At 41.3% G+C, this 9,659-nt stretch overlaps 1 pseudogene across 1 annotated transcript; it reads left to right on the top strand.

Moving 5' to 3' along the window:
* Positions 1 to 6,009: 6,009 nt before the first annotated feature.
* Positions 6,010 to 7,701, top strand: LOC149828362 (cytochrome P450 89A2 pseudogene; annotated as a pseudogene). The gene has a single exon (XR_016434104.1). The product of XR_016434104.1 is annotated as a cytochrome P450 89A2 pseudogene (transcript).
* Positions 7,702 to 9,659: the final 1,958 nt, after the last annotated feature.

Here is a 9,659-nt window from a genome sequence, read left to right as displayed (position 1 = left end):
TGAATAAATATCAAGATAAAAAATCATATAATGTTTATTCAGTGGCACTTGATGACTTAGATCTACTTTGACATACAAATTGTCGCTTTCTTTTTCTTGGTGGACTCTCTTTCCTTGGTGGCCTCTTGGTTCCTGTATCTTATTAAAACCACTGGTAATCAGCTCTACCAGTGATCACATTTGTCTCTCCAAATTTCTCACCTGCTTCCATAACTTCTTATTCTTCCTTATTTTTTGGTGGAGTCTACCTTATTTTTTGTGAGTTGTGTTCGCTCCTCATTGTGTACTGCAATTGAAGGAATCGTTGTTGTAGCCGTAGGGACACAATGGACATATTTTCTATGCTGGGAGATGACATGATGGGGGACAGGAGGGACACATGTGTTCCCAACATTTCTATGTTCCTTATTCTCAATCTCCAGATTTCGACGCATGGGTTCTCAATATTTTTTGAAATAGTTGGGGTCATATTATCGTTCTTTATAATCATACGCTATGGCACAAACATCTCCTTTCTTTCAGCTATCCAATTGTTCTCTGAAACGATCATGCCAATTCACATTCTTGGCCCCATCACTTTTCATCTTCCTTCTCACTTCTAGAGGCTGCTTTGGGGTAGACTGTCCCAAGCCAGCTTGTAGGAGAACTCGACTATCATGCTGTAACTCGGCTTCATAATTGCTAAACAACCAAATATCGCAGGCAAACAATCTCGCAGCCTAAGCAACAAACTCTTGGTCCTCATCCTCCCTATCTCCATACAATCTCCACATAACCTGTACATTGGAGATTATGGTTTAGGTATATACATAATTATTCATGTTAATGAATGCTAAATATTAAAATGATTTATAATAATGAGTGCTAAATATATTACGACTGTTACTAACGAGAGCTTTGTATTAAAATGATTTACACTAATGAATGCTATAATTTACAATAATTTACAATAACAAATGCTAAATGCAAAAATGCTAATGCTTTGTACTAACGAAGAAATAATCTTACAACAATCATTACTTAAGAAAGCTAACGATCACAATGATTTACACCCGATAACGATTTGTACTAAGGAATACAAAATCTTGCAACGATCATTACTTAAGAATGCTAACGATTACAATGATTTACACTAATGAAAGTTAAATGCTAAAGCGATAAGGATTTGTACTAATGAATACAAAATCCTGCAACGATCATTACTTAAGAATGTAAAACATTAGAACGATTTGTACTAACGAAGTAAAAATCATGCAACGATGATTACTTAAGAATGCTAAACATTTCAACAATTTATACTAATGAATGATAAATATTGAAACAATTATAAATAATTTTAAACCATTTACCTTATTTAATTGCAGACCATCTAAAATGAACTTAGCATTATTTTGCTTTACATTTATTCTAGCCCACTGGCTGATCTTTGAAAAACCATAAATTGCAGGGTCATACTGAGGATGCAAGGCGACAATATGCTCCCACAATCAGGCCTACAAAATCATATATATTAGTAAGACTATAACCTTCAACTATCTTAGTCTACAACTATAAAATATGTAATAAACAATTACCTGGAGAAATGGCCAAAACCCTACAACAGTTTTTGTACCATTACTCGCACAATAAAGTTGATTGTACAAGTGTGCGAGCATAGTAGCACCCTATGCATAGTTGTCAACTTTATCTAAGTTTTCCAAGAATTGCAGCCAAAGATAACTTATTCTCGAACCAAACAAATAAAAAAATAAAGTAAGTCCAAAAAAATAAAGAAGAAAGTTGTATAACTCTTAGTCAGCTCTTTCAGATGCACATGTAGCGGACCAGCATTCCCATTTATTATGGAAAAAATAAACTTTCATCGATATGAAATTGCTTCCACTAGAAATGCATTGCCTTCATTCCTTCATCAACATTCCTAGAAGAGTCATGCACTTGTCCCTTGCGGTATAGTTTGAATCCCGAAATAAGACAACACTTTCATGGTATTTAAGGTTCGTAATTCATGCCACATCTTCTAGGGTCATGGTGATCTCAAAAGAATAAAACTAGAATGTGTTTTCTTATTATTCCACTTATTTACCAGGTGGATCATGGTGTTCCAATACGTTTCAAAAAAATGTTGGTCCAGAAGGCCGGCGAAGTGTATATTTCACAATTGATCCTTCTTATATTCACTCACCTCTTTATACCATGACATAACTATAGGCCACTGACACCTCCCTTTGAGCTTTTCACTTGGTTCTCTACTTCTCTTGTGACCTCCATGTAACACAAAATAGCATATTATTTGTATCAAATCAAAATTAGTCTTATTTGTACTTCTACACGTCGTTGTACATAGTAATCATTATAAATAATAATTGTTGCACACTCGCTATACATAGTAATCGCTATCATAGTAATCGATATACATAATCATACCTATAACAGTAAATCGTTCACAGTAATCGCTATACATAGTAATAACTATCACAATAAATCATTCATAATAATCACTATACATAGTAATTGTTATCCCATTAATCGCTATACATAGTAATAACTATCATAGTAAATCATGATAGACAAGATCAATTTACGTACCTTAGTCACACTTTTCTCCTCTTCATCCCATCCCTCCATCCTATGCCTTTCTTTTTCCTTTCTTCGTTCCTTCAGCTCCCTACTCTGCTTATCAATTTCTTTTTTTCTTTCCATTTTCTTCTCTTCCTCCTGCTTTTTCCTTTCTGTTTCCTTCTCTTCCTCCTCCTACTTTTTTCTTTTCCTTTCCTTCTCTTCCTCCTTCTGCTTTTTCCTTTCCCTTTCCTTCTCTTCCTCCTCCTGCTTTTTCCTTTCCCTTTCCTTCTCTTTCTCCATCTGCTTCTTCATTTCCCTTTCCTTATCTTCTTCGTCCTCCTCTTTCCTTTGCATTTCTTTCTCTTCCTCATCCTCCTTCTCCTTCCTTTGACTTTTTTTCTCTTCCTCATCCCCCTTCTGCTCCTTCCTTCGCCTTTCCTTCTCTTTCTCAACCTGATGCTTCTTCATTTGCATTTCATCTTCTATCTTTATCATTTTCCTTTCTTTTTCTTCCTCCTCCTTCTTATTCAATTGCCTTTCCTTCTCTTTCTCCTCCTCCTTATTCTTTTTTTGCCTTTCCCTCTCCTCCTTCCTTTGCCTTTGCTTTTCATTCTCTTCCTCCTTCATTTGCCTTTCCCTCTCCTCCTCCTCCTTTTTCATTTGCCTTTGTTTTTCATTTTCCTCCTCCTTCTTGCTTTGCCTTTCCCTCTCCTCCTTCTCCTCTTTCTTCATTTGCCTTTTCTTCCTTTGCTTTTCATTCTCCTCCTCCTTCTTTCTTTGCTTTTCCTTTTCTTCGTCATCCTTTTTCTTCTTCTTCAGTGATCGTTCTTCCCCATACTTCCTTTGATCTTCAGCCTCAATATCTGATGAATATTGCTCCGCATAATACAATTCCAACGCTTTGTTCCTTTCTTTATCATTCTCAATCTTTAATATATTTGGTACCCTTCATAATGCTCATATAGATAAGGATGGCGATTCATTTCATTAAGTCTCATGAAATCGAACGACAGAGGATTTCTTGTCTGACGAGCTTTAAACGTCGCTAACCTGCACAATACATAAATTTAACAACATCATTATATGTTACAACTGTCTCCCAAAGTATATAATATTACAAATTATCTCATTCGTTAAACAATCACCAACATTACAAATCATCGCAGTATTTGGCTTCATAAGTAAACATCATTGTAAGATTTAGCAAACTTAAGTAAAAAATTGAGGTAACTTCATAAATATACATTGTTACTGCTTTAAATGTATAAATCGTTGTTGCTTCAAACTTATAAATCGTTGTAGAAATCACAACCTTTATAAGTAAGTACATATCATTGTAACGTTTGGGCTTCATGCGTAAACATTGATGTACGATTTATCAAACTTAAGTACAAATCATGGTAATTTCATTAAATCATTACTGTTTCAAACATATAAATCATTGCTACTTCATAACAAATCGTGCTAACTATTTTTCGACGCCCCAAAAGGTGGATAGGTACAGATCGATTTGTTTGAGTATGAAAATAGGTGTTATTTAGCATGAATAGTACAACCAGTTGTAAGATTTAACATTCAGATTTACAAATCGATTTGTTTGCATAACGAAACCTTACGAAACTCACCGAAACGAAATGAGTTTTGGTAATCCGATAATAGAGGATAAACACTCAGAAGGTAGACGCATCTGATGGTGGCAATGATGCTGTCACTGCATAGACGATGGCAAAGGATGTTTCGATGGCAGCAGGCGACAACAAAGGGTGCTCCAGTAGTAGTAGATGAAGGCAAAGGTTGCTCCGGCGGCAGCAGACGATGACAAAGGGTGCTCCGGCGGCAGTAGACGATGACAAAGGGTGCTCCGGTGGAAGCAGACAATGGCAAAGGAGGGTCCGGGGGCCGCAGACGACGACAAAGGGTGCGTCATCAAAGGGAGCTCCTGTTACAGCAGATGGTGCAAAAGTTTACTGCTTAGGGCGAAAATAGAACGCTTGGACTTTGAAGAGTTAACATCATTTTCGAATTGGCGTTTCACTTTTCTAGATGGAGGATCTTGAACTGTCGTTTTAGTTTTCTAGATGGAGGACATTTTTATCCTTTTCTTGAACTGTCGTTTCTTGGCGGGAATGGTGAGAAAGGGTACTTAAGTCTTTGCAACCATACTGGACTCTGATGCTAAGTGATGCCGACACACACGGGGATACGAGCCCTACAAGCTTATATATGTGGTGCTCATTCGGACCCCGAACACGCACTATAGCAAACTGTGCATCTTTGGGGGGGGGGGGGGGGGGAGAGAGACATATAACCTGCTTTGGTAAAATTGCACTGCACCTTTTCTGGTATTCTGAGTTTTTCCAAACAATTATTGTTCAAACTTGGTCGAATTTTGTTGAACCACCATGCTGAAATAGAAATAGACTTCAGACAACTAATACTTAGACCCTAAGGAATGAAACCCTATCCACTAAAAAACATGCCAAACTTATCCTATTGGATTTTTGGTGTTTTTCTTTTTAAATTCCGACTTTACAGATGTGATCTATATGCTTGTTTTTATAGGAATCAATTCTTGGAGCATTTGATTTTGATGCATGGATAGGTTTTTAATTATAAGTTTCAAAAAATTCAAGGGGCGCACAATTTTCATAAAATTTTGAAGCTCTAACTACTGTTTTTTCTATCTAAAATTCATGATCTAAGTGTCGATTTCTAGTAAATCAATCATGCAGAACATAACTATAAAGTCAAAATTTTGAGACAAAACATCATTTTTTTCATTAGGTAGGTTTTCATTCCTCCTTGGACCCCAAGCTGTCAAATTTTACTAAAAATGGCTCAGAGTTTGGCGCTGGTGGATTAGCTCTGCATGGTGGCGAATATGGTGAAAGAGAAACGAAAGAACGTTCAGTGGAAGGTCTACTAAACCTGGCAACATAGCTCGGCTAATTAAATGGGTCGTCGTTTGTGAGATTAAATTGGTGTGGCCGAACGATGGTCCAACCTGGATGGATATGTTTATCACATACCATATATCTCATCTATAAGGTTTGGAGGATATCTCATCCTCAAGATCTGTAACATGCTGTTATTTTCTTTTCAATAAATTATTTCTATATTTCATCAAAAACATATATAAGACCCACTGAGGTTTATTTATGACTTTTATCTGCAAATGATAAACGGGTTGGGTTAGACATCTTTCTAACCTAGATCCACCAATATGCTGAAGCAAACCTAATAATCTTCAGGATCGAAAATTTTGTTGCTGAATCAGAATCTGAACTGTTTAGTCGGATATAGTGTTGGCTACATCGAATCCGAATCCGAATCCGAGTCCTAATCGTTTACATGTCCATATTAAAACGTAATACTAATCTGATATCGACATGCACCCACCTCTGACCAAGGGAGGGAGGGCGCCCACAATTTCAGGGTTTTATACTGAAGATGGAAAACGTATCTCACCGGTTAGGAACAAAATTGGATTCCTCCCAAGGTCTGTATCTGTATAAAAGGGGAACCGCTAGAAGCGTCAGCCTTACATCTCTGAACAAAAAGAAGAAGCGACCCTCCTACACAGCAATAGCATCTGATATGGAAACGTGGACCGTCTTTCTCGCGACCCTCCTATTACTCATCACCGTCTCCTTAGCCTTACTGGGCTTCCCCTCTAAGGATGGAAGCAAGAGGAGGAAGGCGGGTCTCCCGCCGGGACCAACAGCGCTGCCCATCATCGGCAACATGCACCAGCTGGACTTCAGTTTCGCCAAGATCGAGCCCACCCTCTGCAGATTCCGTGCCCGCTACGGGCCCATCTTCCGCATCCGCTTCGGCCGCCGACCTGTCATCTTCATCGCCACACACGAGCTAGCCCACCAGGCGCTGGTCCAGAGCGGCGCAGCCTTAGCCGGGAGGCCTGCCTCCGCAGCCTTCGCCCGCATCATCAACAGCAACGAACACAGCATCAACTCCGCCAACTATGGCCCCTTATGGCGTCTATTGCGACGCAACCTAATGACTGAGACCCTTAACCCGGGTCGCACCAAAGCCTTCGCCGAGGGTCGCCAGTGGGTCCTCGACCTCATGTTGGCCAGGTTCAGAGACGAAGGTAAGCGCAACGGTGGGGTGGTAACGCCCATCGAGAGCCTTCGGTACGCCGTGTTCTGCTTGCTCCTCTTCATGTGCTTCGGTGAGAAACTTGAAGAGGACGTCGTTCGGAAGGTAGAAACAACGCTACGAGATATGCTTCTCAGCTTTGGCCGGTTCAATCTGCTTGGCATCTTCCCCAGGCTCACAAAGCTCTTCTGTCGCCGACTATGGAGGGACCTGATGGAGCTCAGGCGTAGGCAAGACGAGGCCCTTCTGCCCCTCATCCGAGCTCGCAAGGCAGTCGACGAGAAGAACCGGTTCTGCTACGTGGACTCGCTTCTCTCTCTGGAACTCCCTGAACGGAGGAGGCTCAACGACGAAGAGATGGTGACACTCTGCTCTGAGTTCCTCAACGGGGGCACAGACACGACGTCGACGACCCTGCAGTGGGTGTTGGCCAATTTGGTGAAGAATCCCAAGGTTCAGGCAAAACTCTGCGACGAGATAGCGTGCGTCGTGGGGACTCGCGGAGAGGTGAGCGAGGATGACCTGCGGAAGATGCCTTACCTCAAGGCGGTCATCCTCGAGACGCTGAGAAGACACCCACCGGTTCACTTCGTTCTGCCCCATGCGATCACGGAGGAGGTGGTCAGTATCGGTGGCTACGATATACCCAAGGATGCTGCGGTGAACTTCATGGTGGGGGAGATGGGGTTGGATGGGAAGGTGTGGAAGGATCCCATGGAGTTCCGGCCTGAGAGGTTCATGCCTGGCGGGGAAGGGGAAGAGGTGGACATGACGGGTACCAGGGAGATCAAGATGATGCCGTTCGGTGCGGGCAGAAGGATATGTCCCGGGATGGGCTTGGCCATGCTGCACCTAGAGCATTTTGTAGCCAACTTGGTTCATGAATTTGAGTGGTCGGTCGCAGATGGTGACGAGGTGGACTTGTCCGAGAAGGTAGAGTTCACGGTGGTGATGAAGAACCCTTTGAAGGCACGCTTGACGCCTAGGAATCAAGTTGGTGCCTGCGTACATTAAAAAGAAAAACAGATTGATGGAAGTATGGGGTGCATATTGAATCAACGTCGTTTAGGAGTCTAAACCCATTTTCATGTTTTTAACTTTTTTTTTATATTTACACCGAGAAACCACCCTAGGATCAGAGACATACTTACAGTTGTTATCCTGACAGTATAAAACTTTGTAGGCTTACCTTTGCCTTGATTTCGGTTTTTTGAGATCGAATATGAAATATGTTGTGAACTTGACTTGGTCTATAATTAATATGCAGTAGCACTCCAGCAGGAGTTAGAATGTAGACTCCAAGGAGCCAAAATGTCACCCAAAGCAGGTTATATGTTCTCCCCCCGCGAACAGGGCCGGTACTGAGATCTCATGTTCGGGGGTTCCAAATAGCGCCACGTATAAGATGCAGACTGGCATGTATATCGATGTGTGTCTGCATCATACTGCATCGTAATTTTGTGCCGCAGCAAAGACTTAAGTACCCTTCACCGCCATTCGCTTCCTCTTCCTCGAACGGACATAAATGCCCTCCTTCTAGAAAACTGAATCGTCGGTTCGTGAAAAAGACAAAACTGCCTTCCATCATTATCGCGCCAAAAAGTTCCGCAGAGTTTGCGTATGTAGCAAGCTTTATGTTGTAGGATTCAAATAGTTCAAAACAACTCATTCTCGCTCTAAGCACTCTACCAGAGATTCTTTGCTTTCATCTAAATTCGTTGGAGCATCCCTTCCTTTGTTCCAGAGCATCGGTTTCCGTCTTACGCGCAGTCGCAGCATAATAACCACCTTCTGTTGCGTATTAGTTGTTACTGTTGCTTACTCTACAGTTGGAATATCCAAATTTCCATCGTTTCGGTGAGTTTCGTGTAAGGTTTCTTTCTTCAATCTGAAGATTGCTTCTTATACAATGATTTGTACTTATGAACCCAAATATTCCGACGATTTCTAATCATGATGATCGTGTAATGTGTTGTGCAGGTTAACAATGTTTGCGCCTCATGAAATTAGAGATACCCCGTCATTCTATGGGTTGTCTATTAGAGAAGTGATCCGCCAGTCCCATCTATCTAAGGTTTTTGAAAGATACCAAAATATACTTAAGATTGAGAACGATAAAGACAGGGAAAAAGCCTTGGAATCGTATTATGCAGAGGATTATCCATCAGATATCGAGGTTGCAGACCAAAGGAAGAACTCTGAAGAATGAAAGATGCAGAACAAGGATGACGAAGAGAAGGCAAATGCAAGAAATATTGATGAGAATATAAATAGAAGGCGGATGATTAACGCATAGGTGATGGAAAGGAGGAAGAAGAATGTGGAGGAGTGGAAAAGGTATGTTAGCTATTTAGTGGAGGACACTAAGGCGGAATGTAAGAGGAGAGACTTGAAGCATAGTGCAATGCGAAACACGACAAGGCTACTGAAGGAGGCGGAGGAGAGGCGAAGGCAAATGAATAAGGAGGAGGAAGAGAAGGAACAAAATATTCTTCAGTATGAGGAAGAAAAGGAAAGGCGAATGAGGGAGAAGGAGTTTGAAGAAGCTAAGGAAATGCAAAGGCAGGAGAAGGAGAATGAGGAAAAGAAGGAAAGGCAACAGAAGGAAGAGGAGGAGGAGGAAGAAAATGAAAGAGAAAGAAAGAAGCAGGAGGAAGAATTGCAGGAAAGAAGGAAACAAGAACTGGAAGAGAAAGAAAGGCGGCGGAAGGAGAAGGAGGAGGAAGAAAAGGAAAGGGAAAGGAAGAAGCAGGAGGAAGAGGCGAAACGGGAGAGAGAAAGGAAGCAGAAGGATGAGGAGAAAAAGGAGAGAGAAAGGAAGGAGAAGGAGGCGAAAAAGGAGAGAGAAAGGATGCAGAAGGAGAAAAGGGAGAGAGAAAGGAAGCAGAAGGAGGAGGAAAAAAGTGAGAGAGAAAGGAAGGAGGAGGAGAAAAGGGAGAGAGAAAGGAAGGAGAAGAAGGAGGAGGAGAATAGGGAGAGAG

This window comes from Nuphar pumila, chromosome 9 (assembly GCF_984573655.1).
Source record: "Nuphar pumila chromosome 9, dmNupPumi1.hap1.1, whole genome shotgun sequence".
Taxonomy (NCBI): Eukaryota; Viridiplantae; Streptophyta; class Magnoliopsida; order Nymphaeales; family Nymphaeaceae; genus Nuphar; species Nuphar pumila.
Note: the sequence above shows the minus strand (reverse complement) of the source record. Positions and strands in the feature narration are given on the sequence as shown.